Below are 17936 nucleotides of genomic sequence, written 5' to 3'. Positions count from 1 at the left end.
TGACCTGAGAAGTTAAGTCCCATAGTGCTCAGAGCCATTTGAACCTACCACGTTCCCTCTCAACCACATCCTAACGTACCCTATAGTTTTACCCCCGTTCCACCAGCTACCCCTCCCCTCCTACGCAATAAATATTAGATGCCTTCTGCATCTTCTTATCAGGATCGCGCACATCAATGTTTATAATACATAACCAGCACCACCGTTACATCGCAACAGCACTGGTTCCACCTTCTCTATCTATTCTTACTCGTAATTTATGTAGAGCATCCATTTATATCGCTAATCCAAAAAATTGTCACTTATGTATAGCTTTTAAAATCAAAATCATCATATTATTTATTTCATAGTATACGGCAATGTAAAGCCTGTAGCGTTTAAGCCGGATAGCGGTTTCATCCGCTTGCAGCCTGCCCTTGGGAAACTGAAATAACAACAAAGAAAAAATTCCAGTAATTACAGGATTCCGGATACACCCAATGAGACTATTTTTTTGTCTTTCTGTTACTAAAACACAGCTGGTAAGATTGAAACCATGTAAGTCAAGAGGTAAACAGTGCGGTAACTTTTATGCCCAACACCGGTTGGTACAGCGGAAACATCTCATTGAAGCGACGGTATGCACAGGCGTTTTTTAATTCCACACTGCAGCACAGGTATAGAGCTAGTAGTATGTAGGTGAATATCCTCTACACTAGCCGACTGCGTCCTTGCAAGAATATATAAAGGTAGTGTTACCACTAACTCACTACTCGAGCAATGAAGAGAAAAAAAATCTGAACTATGTTGCTGTTATCACTTTTGTTTGAACTTTAACTCTTTAGTATCTATCATTACGTACCTAACTTTCCTCCCGATTGGTTAAATATCTGCAGAAAAAACAAAATGGGATTTGTGGGTCCGTCTTGATGAACACTGTTTGCTCTCCCCAAACTAGTTTCGGAAAATTTTTGCTAACGTCAGTGGATTTTATTTTAATATGTATGAAATACAGAATGATTACATAGCGAAACAGGTGAATTTTTAACTGTTGTTTTGAGTTCTCAGCCGGTGATACCATACTTTCTACTTTTTACATTTCCCACAATCGCTACGTGAGAAGTCAGTTTTGAGTTTCTCATTCAGAAAGCCAACTGCAACATGAGCCTCTGCCAATAATCAAATTTAAATTATGACTTAACATAACATCTGTCTTTTAAAATTGTGGAAATAGAGCTGTAATGGAAAGATTCGACGAATGTCAAGAGAGAGTACCATGCGTGATAATATATTATCCTCTGTTATCCTAAGTTAACGTATTCCACTAGGTAACCATTCCACAGATAGAGGCCCAACTACACCGACAAAATTTAAGAAGTTCTTCAGGAATAATTATTTTTTAATTATTTCAGTATAGTGAAATTCTGGTCTTCGGTGCCTCGTTACCGAGTAATTGCATTTCATTAGATTTCTTACCCCCATTTATCTTTCTGTCTGGATTACACTAAAAATATCTGGACAGCACTGCAAATGTCGGTATGCGATGTGTGCCTCATTTGAAAACAAACTTGTTCCATTCAGTCGCGGTATTTGCTGTTGACAACAGTAATACCCACTTTACTCTTCGCATGCAGGCTTGCATTCAGTACTTCTCTGTTCTGACTCGGGCTTGTGTGTCCGGCAATGTTAGTTTCGCGTTAAAAGTGATACACAGTAATATGGGCAGGTTTACTGATGAAGAGATGGTCGATACTCGTCTTGCGTATGGATTCGTTGAATGAAATGGAAGAGTGGCACAACGCCGCCATCCTGGACTGTTGCCGCAGTGAAGACAATCACGTCATAGTTCGTGCGCGTCTGAGGGTTTTTCAATTACTCTGTATTTTGTGTTGTATGTAGCGTTGCGCTCTACCGAAACCACGCTTGGAGGTGACGACTTTTTTTTTACTTAATTAAAACCGCACGCCATTCAGTTTGTCCAATGTGTGTTCTATATCCTTAGGACACATAAATTACATTTCAGCAGTAATAAAAATTTGTTGATCACGTAACTTCTACGCTTTAACCAAAGCAATTACTTTTGGTGCAAGTAGCGTTTACACGAACAAACGTGAAGAACTCATTATTATTGTTACTATTAACTACTATTATTATTATTATTATTATTATTATTATTATTACTATTGTACCCAATAGAACGTTCTTCAGCAGGATCAAAGGCAAGAGTTTATTTTGTTATTGATACGTGCGAAAGCTGTTCATGAATGATAGAAGTATGTTTCATATAAGCTCGACGAAGTACTTAGGCAATGTTTTATACGTTTTTGTTTCACGTTACAAATCAACAATTTTCGAATAAAACCTGGATTAAATAATGACAATTTCAATTTTGTTATAATTATTGTTTATTTTTAAATAACTGACAGGGGGATAAATATGTAGGATAAAAATGTTTCGCAGGTTACGCGTCCTTTATACTACAAAGACACTGGTCGCATACACAAAGTGAACGGAATGAGGTAATGCCCGACAGGTATGCAACACACCTAACGTGCAGGTAAAGCGGTTACGATATAAACTACCAAAACTGCTACGATAACTACCGTAGACTATGCTTGCTTGTGATAGTCTACAGTAGCCTACAGCTGATTAGGAACTCTAGTTGTACATTTTGGTGAGTGCTATTGCAGAATTTTTCACTGTTATGCAGTTGTTTTCACAACAACAAAGGTAACTGGGAGTAATAAATCAAATAAAAGATAATTGTTCTGTTTAAGGAGCCACTGGAGACCACGGATCACTAGTGGCAAAATAGAAGACATCCGCTAACAACTTCCTGTGTGTGTTAATCCAGTATGCTTATAGGATAAAAGAAAGACTACTGATGTTGCCGACCATATGCCGAAACTAATCTGAGAAGATAAAAATGTCTTCATATCAAGACGTGCAGAACCTATACTGTCTGTAGTTTCTTTTACGAGTCTACGTTGTGTGATTACTAGTTTATAGTCGACTAGAGTCTAATTTTTCACTGTTGGCAGTGTTTCAGAAAGCTTGCGTTTGTAATATTGCGCATTAGCGTTGCACGCAGAAACATATTATAGCACGGTTTGTTTTTCACTTGCAAGGTACACTTTTGGTCGGTGCTGGCGATCCGGCACACGGCGGACGCCGAACACTTGGACGACGACGACGACGTCTTCTGCCCGCTGCGACGGCTTCGGCGAGGAACAAGACCTGCTAGTGGGTGACTAGAAGCGATCACGTACCGACTCGCCGGCCGCCGCTACCCCGGTCGTCGGCGCCGGCGCCGCTGCCGGAGCCTCCTCCTCGTGCTCGAGGTCGGAGGCGGCGGGCGACAGCGACCCGGAGCTGCTGAACATGGAGTTGTCGTCGAGCGTGGGCGTCGCCTGGCTCAGACCCTCCAGCTCCTGCAACACACGGCCGGCGCGCGTCAGGCGGCTGCTGGCGCGGCAGGGGGCGGAGCTGCGCCTTGCGGGATTCCAGAGAGTTTTCCCGTGTGAAAAGCACATGGCGTTGGCCATTTTCTGTTGCGCTACATTCATATTAGTATGTTCCCGAATCATATCGGTAGTGTTATGCACTTTTCAGACGGGTAATCATGGGAAAATAGCTACATAATCTGGAAGTAGCTGTGTGACTAAGTAGACTGAATGTACACTACTGGCCATTAAAATTGCTACACCACGAAGATGACGTGCTACGGACGCGACAGGAAGAAGATGCTGTGATATGCAAAGGATTAGCTTTTCAGAGCATTCACACAAGGTTGGCGCCGGTGGCGACACCTACAACGTGCTGACATGAGGGAAGTTTCCAACCGATTTCTCATACACAAACAGCAGTTGACCGGCGTTGCCTGGTGAAACGTTGTTGTGATGCCTCGTGTAAGGAGGAGAAATGCGTACCATCACGTTTCCGACTTTGAAAAAGGTCGGATTGTAGCCTATCGCGATTGCGGTTGCGGTTTATCGTATCGCGACATTGCTGCTCGCGTTGGTCGAGATCCAATAACTGTTAGCAGAATATGGAATCTCTGGGTTCAGGAGGGTAATACGGAACGCCGTGCTGGATCCCAACGGTCTCGTATCACTAGCAGTCGAGATGACAGGCATCTTATTCGCATGGCTGTAACGGATCGTGCAGCCACGTCTCGATCCCTGAGTCAACAGATGGGGACGTTTGCAAGATAACAACCATCTGCACGAACAGTTCGACGACGTTTGCAGCAGTATGGACTATCAGCTCGGAGACCATCGCTGCCGTTACCCTTGACGCTGCATCACAGACAGGGGCGCCTGCGATGGTGTACTCGACGACGAACCTGGGTGCACGAATGGCAAAACGTCATTTTTTCGGATGAGTCCAGGTTCTGTTTACAGCATCATGAAGGTCTCATCCGTGTTTGGCGATATCGTGGTGAACGCACATTGGAAGCGTGTATTCGTCATCGCCATACTGGCGTATCACCCGGCGTGATGGTACGGGGTGCCATTGGTCACACGCCTCGGTCACCTCTTGTTCGCATTGACGGCACTTTGAACAGTAGACGTTACATTCCAGATGTGTTACGACCCGTCGCTCTACCCTTCATTCGATCCCTGCGAAACCCTACATTTCAGCAGGATAATGCACGACCGCATGTTGCAGGTACTGTCCGGGCCTTTCTCGATACAGAAAATGTTCGACTACTGCCCTGGCCAGAACATTCTCCAGATCTCTCACCAACTGAACACGTCTGGTCAATGGTGGCCGAGCAACTGGCTCGTCACAATATGCCAGTCACTACTCTTGATGAACTGTGGTATCGTGTTGAAGCTGCATGGGCAGCTGTACCTGTACACGCCATCTAAGCTGTTTGACTCAATGCCCAGGCGTATCAAGGCCGTTATTAAGGCCAGAGGTGGTTGTTGTGGGTACTGATTTCTCAGGATCTATGCACCCAAAGTGCGTGAAAATGTAATCGCATGTCAGTTCTAGTATAATATATTTGTCCAATGAATACCCGTTTATCATCTGCATTTCTTCTTGGTGTAGCAATTTTAATGGCCAGTAGTGTAAAACATTGTCTTCTTTCAAGTGAATCACTGGCAACCTTAGCGGCCCAAAGTACAGACACAAAGTTTTCAGAAAAATAGATGTTTGTGGAAATTGAAATTGTAGGCAAACCACATGTCTCATAGGTCAGACTTATTTTTTAACCACATCTCAAAGATCCTATTTTCCGTATAAAAATAATGAACCCATTTTATGTTACGAAATTTCAATTAAAACTTTGGATTGTTATTATTAATGTTAATTCGCAAAATTTTTTATATATGTAGTGTGTGTGTGTGTGTGTGTGTGTGTGTGTGTGTGTGTGTGTGTGTGTGTATATGTGTGTGTGTTAGCGGTAAAAGTATTTCTTTGGCTACTGTGTGGTTTGTAATTAATGTAAAACTACAATCGGAATATAAAGAACAGACACTAAAGACGCCACACACACAACTATGACCTATCCCAACACTTCAAGGTCTTCGTTATCATCATTTTCAGTAAGGACACTATCTGGCTTTGGATTCAGATAATATTATGTCAGGCAAGAAATCTAGAAGTTTTGCTAACTCCGTGTGTTCAAGTTTTTTCTACTAGTTTTGTTCAGTCTTTGTATTTCCTTCCACATACAGTTTTGGGCACTTGATTTTGCAGGGCATCTAAACAAAGTGGGGAAACTCCACTGCAGAATATGTTACTGTAAACAACAGTTCATGGCAAGTTTTGAAAATTCCATGTAAAATTTCTGTAACGCGCATTGTTATCACATATATCAACATTCGGATGTTAGTAAGGTCGGCAACACTCTTAAAGCTTCTCAAACCTTCAGCGTGCATTTTACAGACTGGAGTGCTGAAATCATGGGACGTGAGGTTGTCGTGGAGCCTTCCTTGAAGAGTTTCCAGCTTTTATGAAGAAACGGGAGTCAGTATAGCCATGGAGCGTTCCTACAGCAGTCCAAATTTGTGCTTTTCGTCCATATGGAAGTGAATATCGGAGAAATCGCTGAGACGGCTTTTCGCAAAAGTCCATACATACAGTGTAGGGGTTCAGCACTGATAAAGCCTAACATGGAAAGGTGTCAGACGCTTGCACACACACTACAGTCTCAATACCGATGGCAGTGTACTTTAGGCACTTATGGTTCTCAGCGCATCAATTAGTTCGTACCCCCGGCAAGGTTTAGCGTCTAACTGAATTTTGCCTGAAGAAAGTAACAAAATTGTATTCCGTATGTATAATGCCGTATGATAATTAATACTCAATCAAGGATCAAACAAATAAAACACAAGTTTTTGTAGATTCTCTATTACACTAAAAAATAATCAGTCACTGACACGCTTGGTGCTATTTATTTCTAACAATCTTTTTTTATATCCAGATTGGTGCAGGCCAAGGTACATTCTAAGTTGTACTCAGATTCTGCCTTTCATTTCATAGATACCATCTTCGAAGATCTACTTTCACACATGCAAACTGTGTGCTAATGGATATGTATTTTTGTTATAATAACGATCACTTTCCATCAACATTACACTAAAAATTTGTCACTTCTATTTTAGAACATTCTACTTCACTGTATTATCTCTGTGGAGTCCAAGAAATTTTAAATTGGATCTAATTTCACGACTTATAATTATTACTTCATTTACTGAAAATGGTAACGGAACCCATATATTTACTCGTCGGTTTTAGAAATCAGGAATATACTGGGTAACTGTACTGTTACGGAATATCTTCGTGCTCGGAAACGACTCCAAACATACCAGATTATGCCAAACTTGCTACAGAATCGGAGATTTTTCGTTGACTTACAAGGTCAACAAAGTAAATGGCGAATACAGAAAACTGGATTGCCCAAGGAAGCGTGCCGGTTTAATTACTGTTCAATATTCACGCTAACGACCCACCGCCCCACAACACAAGAAGACAATTTTGCACCTAGCTTGTCAGTGTGCAGGCTTCGAAGAGGGAGAGCTCACCCATCAAAACCTCAACTTTTTACTTTCCAGCTCGAGTATATAGAGGCTTCCAGAAAATTACAAGGCTCCTGGAATGGAACCCTCTTGGAACATTCTCTCATCCTAAAGTACTTCGGGGTAACGCCAGATCGCTCCCTCACTTTTACAATACATTGCTCTAAAAGTCAGTCCCAGAAACAACATCCTCAGGAAGCTCATATGTACGAACTGAGGTGCCAAACCACAAGTTTTTAGAACAAAAGCTTTGTTTCTGTGCTACTCTGCTGGAGAATATACATCCCCTGCACGGTATACGTCAACCCACGTCAAGCCTGCAGACCTTGCCTTGAACGAAGCTTGCAAGCTTATCACCGGATGCCTAAAACACATCGCTGCTAATAAAATACTGTCCTGCTAGTATTACACCTGTAAGTATTCGTGAAGACGTCGCTGCTGATGAAGAACGACTGGAGGTTGAGAACTTTGCCCATTGTTTGCCCCATGCTGAAATTAAGGAAGTTTCCTCTAGACATGAATGCGTTCCGAAGCACCTCCAGATAATGCAAGACTTTCATTGTGGAAATCTAGGCACCAAAATTGCTTGGACTCGCGTGAAGATCTTCCAGCTGGTTACAATGACGAACGGGGTGTCTGGAGGTCCCTTAATCGAATAAGAACTGTTGTCGACAGGGCAAAGTCATTGCTTAAGTCATGAGGCTTCACATCAGAGGACAGAAAGTACGACAGTCTGACATATGTGACGAAGCCCTCTGTGTCCATTTTCATGATTAGAAAAAGATGTATTGCTTGCCGATGGCAATGTTGTAGGTTCTGTTCCGTTTTGGATAAATGTTAACGCAATGTAAATTTGTTTAATTCATTTGTCTTGTGAATTATGACTGTTGTATAATCATGTATTTTCTTAATTTATATATTTAGCATGTTTAGTAAGAGACTTATACTGCTGATGACTACGGCTGAATGGACGGCGAAAGAGATAAACAGAAGAATAAAATTGGAGAGTACTTTTGGTAAACCCAATAGAATTATTACAAGGAAGCTCCCGAGGTGCCACACGCAGAAAGTATACAATAGTTGCGTACCACCAAATATTGATTCGCGGCAGTAACACACATTTTATATGTGGAAAGCGTTCGCAAACTGCTGAAGGTTACTCAGGGAAATCAGACGCGTGTTGGAAATAATCAGGGGACACGGAGGGAGGGAGCGAGGGGGAGGGGGAGGGGGATAGAGAGAGAGAGAGAGAGAGAGAGAGAGAGAGAGAGAGAGAGAATACATAACAGGGAAAGGGCTGGGAAGGAAGGCGTCACTATGATCATAATAGAAATTAAATGGAGATGGGCAGCACATGTAGACAGACAACCGGATTATTGATGCAACTAGAAAACCTCATTACTGGGTTCCAACAGACGAGAAAAGACCGAGGCGACAACCTGGGTTGGTCAGACGACATTAGCAAAATTGCAGGAGCAGCATGGATGCATATCGGTAAAATCTTAAAGCATGGAAAAATCTAAACGTTACCTCTGTCGCGCAGTCAATGTAAAATGACTCATAATGAAGACAATGGTAATTAACAAATATTATAACCTAATAAATTAATAAAAAGAGATATTCTTTAAACTTAAGTGACTCTCTTGGCTGAACCATAAACCTATCGATTTTGTTTTAACCTGCAGGGGGGTAATATCCCCAGGTTGGGAAATCATTTCCCTAACTCATCACGCCACCTCCAACATTCATGTACGTATCCCAGCAGATGTGGAGCAGCAGATTTCTGAGGCAGACAAACTGGACAACTATAGTTCTCCAGCACAAAAGAAAAAGAGATCCAGTTGCCTAGTACTGGGCAACCCGCGAACCGAGAAATTCTCAATTTCAGCGTGTTTCCGCTGTTTTCGAGAGCTGACGTTGAGTGTTCCGATACCACATCCTAGAACAAGTCCTTGAAGCACTTCGTTTACAAAATGGGTGCGAGAGCTGCAACTGCCTCCTCTCTATAAAAATATAATTGGTTAACTGAACATAATAATTATAAACTGGTTCAAATGGCTCTGAGCACTATGGGACTTACCATCTGAGGTCATCAGCCCCTACACTTAGAACTACTTAAACCTATCTAACCTAAGGACATCACACACATCCATGCCCGAGGCAGGATTCGAACCTGCGACCGTTGCAGCAGCGCGGTTCCAGACTGAAGCGCCTACAACCGCTCGGCCACAGTGGCCGGCAATTATAAACTGCCCGAACAACCAGTCACCTCAGTAAAATGTCCCCCGTTTGTACTTTCTTCATACTAAGGGGATAGCGACAGAACATTGATTTCAGTCAAAAGTAATGTTGCAAGTAAGTGTGGAAAAGCTCCTACAGACCTCTTGGTGCGGGAAAAAGGACGCCAATTCTGGACGTTAGCGTAGAGATACCAAGACTTTCGGACCCGCCTCGAGCTCACTGACGCATTCCTGTACGGTGGCGCTTGACTCAGAGGTACGCTAGTTCTAATCCTGATGTGACAGTATCTGGTAGACCTCGCACCAATGTCTCATAAATTGAGGGCATGGAACACTGCTGACGGTGATCCGTCCGTCGGATGGGAATGCTTAGCTCGGCGACTCCCTTGGTGCTATTCGAGAAGAGTATGGAATGAAGACAAATGCAGGAAAGACAAAAGCGATGAGAAGAAGTACGATGGAAATGCCAGTTAACACAATAACAACAAAAGTTTTGCATTACCCCGGTTCCCAGAACTCCTGAAGATAGACGTTGACTGTGGATACTGTGTCACAGACACAGTCCCTTTGACTGTGTAGAGATGTCACTAAACCCGCCCAAAGATGTAAATAACCATGCATGAGCAGTACCTATTAGACGGAGGGGTTCCGACAGCCGATCAGTCCCAGTCGTTCCACCAGGAAGGAGGTACACGGCTCGTGTTGTCTGTAGTTCAACCATGCCTAGACGTTCAATACCGCGGTTCTATCGCGTCCGCATTGTTACTTTGTGCCAGGAAGGGCTCTCAACAAGGGAAGTGTCCAGGCGACTCGGACATAGATGTTGTTCGGACATGGAGAAGATACAAAGTGACAGGAACTGTCGACGACATCCTTCGCTCAGGCCGCCCAAAGGCTACTACTGCAGTGGATGACCGCTACCTAATGATTATGGCTCGGGTGTACTCTTAACAACGCCACCATGTTGAATAATACTTTTCGTACAGCCACAGGAAGTTGTGTTAAGAATCAAGCCGTGCGCAATAGGCTGCATGATGCGCAACCTCACTTCCGACGTCGATGGCGAGGTCCATCTTTGCAACCACGGCACCGTGCAGTGCGTACAGATAGGCCCAACAACATGCCAAATGGACCGCTCAGGATTTGCATCACGTTCTCTTTACCGATGAGTGTCGCATATGCCTTCAACCATATAATCGTCCGAAACGTGTCTGGAGGCAACCGGGCAGGTTGAACGCCTTAGACACACTGTCCAGCGAGTGCGGCAAGGTGGAGTTTCCCTGATGTTTCGGGATGGCATTATGAGGAGCCGAAGTACGCCACTGGTGATCATGGAAGACGCCGTAACGACTTTACGATACGTGAATGCCATTCTCCGACCGATAGTGCAACCACATCGGCAGCATATTGGCGAGGCATTCGTCTTCATGGTCGACAATTCGCGCCCCCATCGTTGACATCTTGTGAATGACTTCCTTCAGGATAACGACATCGCTCGACTAGAGCGGCCAGCATGTTCTCCAGACATGAACCCTATTGAACACGCCTGGGATGGATTGAAAAGGGCTGTTTATGGACGACGTGTCCCACTAACCACTCTGAGGGATCTACGCCGAATCGCCGTTGAGCAGTATGACAATCTGGATCTACAGTGCCTTTATGAACTTGTGGATAGTATGCCACGACGAATACAGGCATGCAAGAGGACGTGCTACTGGGTATTAGAGGTACCGACGTGTACAGCAGTCTGGACCACTACCTCTGAAGGCCTCGCTGTATGGTGGTACAACATGCAATGTGAGGTTCTCATCAGCAGTAAAAAGGGCGGAAATGATTTTTATTTTAATCTCTATTCCAATTTTCTGTACAGGTTCCGAAACTCTCGGAACCGAGGTGATGCAAAACTTTTTTTAATGTGTGTATATTCTTAGACGGAAAGAAGGTAGAACAACTAAAATCTTTTGTGTACATGGGAAGTTCAAAGGCGTGGAAGGGAAGCTGTACATAAGAAATAAGGAGGACGATATCTATTAGAAAGAGAATAGCTAGAAGAATTCTAGTGGAGACGAGGAAAAGATTTCCTAAACGTAATGTATGGAAGCAGCGCGTGGTCTGCAGGACCTGTGATCGCTGGATATCTATCTATCTATCTATCTATCTATCTATCTATCTATCTATCTATGGGTTGTAGTGTTATACAGCACACAATCATAGACAGTTAAACAGAAAGAAGAAAGATATTTAGAAAGTATTGAAATATGGCTACGGAGTAACTTACTTAAGATAAAGTGGACTGAAAGACCTAAGAATGTGAAAGGAAATAAGGGAAGAAAAAAGATTGTTAGAAGTGACGATAAAGAGGAAAAAATCTTAGCAGGAACATAAACTGCGTAAGAATTGTTTGCAACAAGAAATTACAGAGGGAAAAGTGAGAGGAATGGGAAGATGAGCTAGGAAGATAGAAGACATTAGTAATGGACGAACATACAAAGAAATGAAGGAAGATGCTCAGAACAGGAAAAGATGGAGAGCCTACCGTTGAAAACAGTCGCAAGAAAGATATACTGAAGAAGAAGAAGAAGAAGGCCTTGTGGCTCAAATGGTTCAAATGGCTCTGAGCACTATGGGACTCAACATCTTAGGTCATAAGTCCCCTAGAACTTAGAACTAAAAAAATGGCTCTGAGCACTATGGGACTCAACTGCTGTGGTCATCAGTCCCCTAGAACTTAGAACTACTTAAACCTAACTAACCTAAGGACATCACACACACCCATGCCCGAGGCAGGATTTGAACCTGCGACCGTAGCAGCAGCGCGGCTCCGGACTGGAGCGCCTTTAACCGCACGGCCACCGCGGCCGGCGAACTTAGAACTACTTAAACCTAAAGAACCTAAGGACATCACACACACCCATGCCCGAGGCACGATTCGAACCTGCGACCGCAGCAGTCCCGCGGTTCCGGACTGCAGCGCCAGAACCGCACGGCCACCGCGGCCGGCGAAGGCCTTGTGCTCACACCGGGTTTCACAGTCTTTTTTCTTTCATCATCATACAACATGAACATAACACTACATTATATATGCATTCATCATCATGGGCCACACTCCATAAATACACCATAAACACAAGTCTCACATATCCGCCAGGAAAGGAGACAATGTGCGCTGTGCTTTAAGACAGGCTGCTGAACCCACCTCGTAAGATTTCCCAGCCAACAATGCCATATGACATTTTCATTTCTACCCGTTTTTCCAACAGCTGTAAACGTTTCAGACCCACTGGCTACAATGGTGTACATTAATATTTACTGTCTCTTAGCTGCAAAAGAAACATTTTTCCACAATGAAAACGTCATTACACATTTGTGACTTCCGTCTCTACTTCATGCAGAAGGGACGCCACCTGTCCAGTATCACTACAAGTGAATGTAGCAGTGTGTTGCTGCTTGTGACTTTCAGAATATACGGAAGTTGTTGGTTAATTATATTCCATTGTATAACTGAAGGATATTATTGTTCTTTTGAATGTTAATTATTGAATGATCAGGTGATTTATTACAATAGAGAATATTTCAAAATCAATCGTTTTTGCCCCTAAGATGAAGGTGAGTGTACAACGTATATTTTGAAAATGATGCATATATTTCTATAAATCTTGCTTCTAAAACCGTTAAAAAATCACTTAAGAGCATTACAACATCAATAAAATTTTTCCTGCGTCCAGAAAAAATTCAGGTGTGAAGGAGGCAATAAACGCAAAAATTGTGTTTTTACGGAATAGTTTCCTTAAAACTTCTCGAGAGAGACTGCAAAGTAAGGAAAACACGCTAATCCAAAAACATTCTCTTTCATTTTATGCACAAATAAAGTGTTATCCGAAAAACTAACTTTAGAGTTGGATGTAGCATTACTTCAGTAAAGAAATATTTGCCTTTAGTAGCGTAGCGATGACACGAAAGCTCACTCTATGGTCGCAGGCACGCTAGATATATACACATCCGAGAACTGAGAACATTGCGAGTATATTCGGCTGGTGACTGTAGCATGCAATGCCCAAGGAACCTAAGTGCTACTCGTTACAGTTATCGAATCGCAGATCACTCTTCCTCGCTCTCTAAAACAAAATTCTCATTCCGCGAAGTTCTCGATTCTATCCATAACTACTGCGACCTAAAAAAAAAATGAAAGTTTTTACACGCGTCACACATTTTGTTGAAGCAGTTCCCGCGGACAGTAGAGGCCCTCCTCTTCTTGGTGAGGACAATAACTCGCTGGAACCAACTATGTGAACCTAGTGGCCAAAATAAATGTATAATGTTATACGCATAACTTCTTGCGTTTCACTACATCTAACTCTGCATCTGGGAAAAGTAAATAATGACGAGGTCATAATATGATAGCATTCAAACCTACCTCTGTTTGTCTTAGTGATTCGTCTGGAGCCAAACACGAATTTTGGACAAGGGACATTACGACGACACAGCTACAAAATTTAATTTGAAAAGGTAGCCTGCCTACTATAATCACAAATAACACACACGGCTCAGATAAATGGCTGTCCGCATTTCATCCCTGTCACAGTCTCACGACACCATACCGGGTTAAGTTTCAAAGTTAAGGAAATCAGAATTTCAGTTGGCCGTTTCCGACATCGTCCAGGAGTGTAACCAGCAACCTGTACGGCGTCCTTCTGCAGAGGCTCTTCACCGAATGACAATCTTCAGTAAATGTACATTCTGTTGAATAAAGGGCTTCAGTAAACAGTAATTCAGTCACCTCACATTCCGTTCCGTTTCTGGCGTTGATAACTGTAACAGCTGTCATGAGTACATCACTTTCGTCTTGCACTTGTTTTACTCTCCCTGTCTCGAAAATCAAAAATTCTCTTCTGTTTCTGCGATACTTTTTCATTACCAGTCTTCGCTTCTTTTTTTTTTTCTACGCAGATCTCTACTATGACACTGTCGCTACCCTGTGGTTCAAGACGGACAGGACAGCGTGCTTGGGGGGTACATAAAACTACGCGGTAATATCTGGTTATTGCCTTAGCAAATAAACTGCACGGTGAACGAATTGGAACGTACCACATTAACCAGAGCTAATGTCTTTAGATACCCCAGGCATCACAAGACACGCATTCTTGAGGAGTACTACAGATTAGCCGCACTACGTATGACAAGCAAGCAACCTAATTACTATTTAAAAGACATCCAATTACAGCACTCCCATCAAATGCAATGGAAGGCTGTGCGACCTCCGTGACAGTTGTGTCGTAACATGGTAGGAGACGCAATGCTATAGTCTATATTCAGGCGCTGTAGAATCAATAGCACATAACACAATCCTTTGTTATTATTCATTACGCGTTTCAAGAGCGCTGGCCTTTACCTTCATACATTTTTTATGAACGAAAGTCCGTTGAATTTCTGTATTTCGGATTTTTAAAAAATGGTTCAAATGGCTTAGGTCATAAGTCCCCTAGAACTTAGAACTACTTAAACCTAACTAACCTAAGGACATCACACACACACATGCCCGAGGCAGGATTCGAACCTGCGATCGTAGCAGTCCCGCGGTTCCGGACTGCAGCGCCAGAACCGCTAGACCACCGCGGCCAGCTCGGATTTTTATTTTCGGTACGTACTCCGGAGCGAAAGCTCTATTTTTAGGGATTCAAAGATTCACTTGGGACTTGTCATCGTGATCTGATGCATCAGTAAGCGGAAAAACGTAAGCCTGTTACTAAAAATACAACAGCGCTATAAAATATCCGCATAATTCAAGAACTTGCTTCACTTGCATTGAAAATTAAAACCCGATAACCTGAAATAAAGACAGTCGAGAAACTTTTATTTACAAATAATCCATCTCTCACTATCTGTGTGTGTCACGCGAAACCATTATGGATTCCTTAAAACCTCATCTCCATGTTGTTATTTTGCAGCCGGCCGTTGCGGCCGAGAGGTTCTAGGCACTTCAGTCTGGAACAGCGCGACCGCTACGGTCGCAGGTTTGAATCCTGCCTCGGGCATGGATGTGTGTGATGTCCTTAGGTTAGTTAGGTTTAAGTAGTTCTAAGTTCTAGGGGACTGATGACCTTAGCAGTTAAGTTCCATAGTGCTCAGAGCCATTTGAACCGTTTTGAAAAGTGCGTCAGTGAACTGGAGACTAGTGGCTGTCATTTAATATGAGCAGTCGCGGGTTTCGAAGACCAAATACACATTGGGTGTCATTTATCTTTCTAAAAACAGTAAGAAAACGAAAAGTCAAGTGGGTCCATTGTCTTAGTATCAGACATTTCAAAGAACGCAGTTTGGAGTGTAGCCTTGTAATAACCAGTACCGGCAAGAAGAGAGAAGAAGATTTTCAAATGTGGTGCTACAGAAGATAGCTAGATGGACAGATCGAGTAATTAATGACTTCCTACGGAATTGAATTAGAAATAAAAAATCATCATGGCTCAATTTCGCTAAAAGAAGAGGTAAGTTGATAGTATACATCCAGAGGCGTCAAAGAATAGGAATTTGGTGATGGTGCGAAGCGTGGAGCGTAAAAGTTTTAAAGGGAGACCAAGACCCAAATAAAGTAAGAAGGTGCAAATAGATAAAGGTTGCAGTTGCAATGCAGATACGGATAGATATGCACAGGATAGACTAGCGTGGAGAGCTGCGTCAGACGAGTCTTTGGACAATTAACAACGAACAAAAATCCTTTCTGGAAGTGCCTCCATCATGATTGAGACAATACTCGACCAACAGCCGTCTTGAACAGGGCTAGTCAAACACCTTCAGAAACCTAATCGCCGCGTGTGCAATCTTCGTTGTATGATCAAATGAGTGCTTCTTGTAGTCATTTAGCTTCGACGCGAATTGTTGTATGGGAACACGTGGGCCAACGTAACATGCAAGTTCCACGGGCTGCCGAAGCAACGGCCTGCAGCCGATGCGCGTTCCGGAGTCAAATTACCAACAGCCTTCGACAACGATACCAGGTTGTTTTCATGGGCCACTCCGATAGCCTACAGGCGACACCGCGATCACCGCTAGGGGGTGGGGGGCGGGTGTGTCCATCGGTAGCTGCGAGGTCAGCGCGGCGGATTGCCTAGCGATGGGCCCTGGTTCGATTCCCGGCCGAGTCGGAGATTTTCTCCTCTTGGGGGCTTGATGTTTTGTTATCTTTACGTTCGAATCGTGATAACAGACTTTCAGCTGTTGAGCTGGCAGAATGGGCACCTTCCGAAAGCCAATAAAAGGCGCGGCGTACATTGCACTACTTGATTCCGTTGTTCCCGTGCCAGCAAGTATGATGTGCCATATCCGTCTGCCCGCGCAGCACTTTGGCTGCCGCACGGCATCGGCAAGCCAGGTCCAACCGGCGCCTCAACCACTACTACTTCCATCAGTCAGCAAACAGCCCCTTCCCCCCCCCCCCTCCCTCCCCCCCCCCCCCACACACTATTACTTGGCCTCAGTGGACCCAGGCGCAATGACTTTGTATCCGACGGTATAGAGAGCTTAGCGCATGGGACTAAGGGAGAGCCGTTCCCTTGTTGCCCTTCTGCACTTTCAGTATGTTCCGATTTCACTCAACAGTGTTATAGGTCCGTACTGGACGCATAACTTGCCATAAATTCAGGAGACAATTAATATAATTTCTAGAAAATATTAACGTTCTGTCATCAGAAAACTAGCAACATCAGCCGTTTTCAAGTAAAGCAAGACTTTTATGTTCGTTACAATACAGTTGTTCTTGTTTGTCATGTATCTGATAACGTTGTTTTGCTTGTGTAGCCCACGTAAGGCCACAACATAAACAGATAGGCGACACGATTTTCACACGCTCTGTTTACTTCCTCGGTCACTGATATCCTCAGCATCACTCTTCACATAACAAACACGTATCATTCCGTACCGCAATACCAGATTGGATACGTCCAGCATCTTGTCTGTACCTTTGCGTAGCATTAAATCTTTCTCCATTACCTTCTCCATTTCAGCCATACGACTGTGGAACAAGTTACTGTGTAACCTGTGCCTTATTCGAAAGCAATCTGCACTCAAGAGGAATTCAAAGCCTTATCTGTTATCATCGACGTAGCTAATGTCTAGGCATATTCCACCTGTTTTCTTTCTGTCCAACAGGGAACAATGATCTCTGTCACAATGTAATCTAATTGTACTTTTTTCATCTTCTTCTGTTTCAGTTCTCTTCGTTCTCTCACATCTACTAATTCTACAGTATTATTTCTCGCTTTCTCTGACCTTTCAATTCCTTGACCCTTTTTGATTCATTTTATACTGTAGCGACACTTTCTTTTAGACCTGGTTATTCATATTTAAAAAAAAAATTGTTCAAATGGCTCTGAGCACTATGGGACTTAACTTTTGAGGTAATCAGTCCCCTAGAACTTAGAACTACTTAAACCTAACTAACCTAAGGACATCACACACATCCACGCCCGAGGCAGGATTCGAACCTGCGACCGTAGCGGTCGCGCGGTTCCAGACTGTAGCTCCTAGAACCGTTCGGCCACCCCGGCCGGCATTCATATTCGACAAGAATAAAATGTGGAAGTTACTTAAATCGATGTTACTTAAAACGATAAGACTGCTATTTCTTAAATTCCGTATCTTCATAAGTATATACATTGACATTATTATTATTATTATTATTATTAATGTATAT

The 17936-nt window shown here is 43.2% G+C and overlaps 1 long non-coding RNA gene across 3 annotated transcripts in view; it reads left to right on the top strand.

The window, feature by feature from the left end:
- The window catches only part of LOC126187712 (uncharacterized), a 283923-nt gene that overhangs the window by 138969 nt on the left and 127018 nt on the right, over positions 1-17936 (top strand). For 2 of the 3 annotated variants that reach the window (XR_007537779.1, XR_007537780.1), the window contains one exon: positions 3108-5294. This is a non-coding gene — a long non-coding RNA (uncharacterized LOC126187712). Of the gene's footprint in view, positions 1-3107; positions 5295-17936 lie in introns of those variants that run through there. The other variant, XR_007537781.1, reaches the window with a different exon arrangement.

The sequence above is a fragment of the Schistocerca cancellata genome, chromosome 5, assembly GCF_023864275.1.
Source record: "Schistocerca cancellata isolate TAMUIC-IGC-003103 chromosome 5, iqSchCanc2.1, whole genome shotgun sequence".
Taxonomy (NCBI): Eukaryota; Metazoa; Arthropoda; class Insecta; order Orthoptera; family Acrididae; genus Schistocerca; species Schistocerca cancellata.
This window is presented reverse-complemented; position numbering and strand designations above follow the sequence as displayed.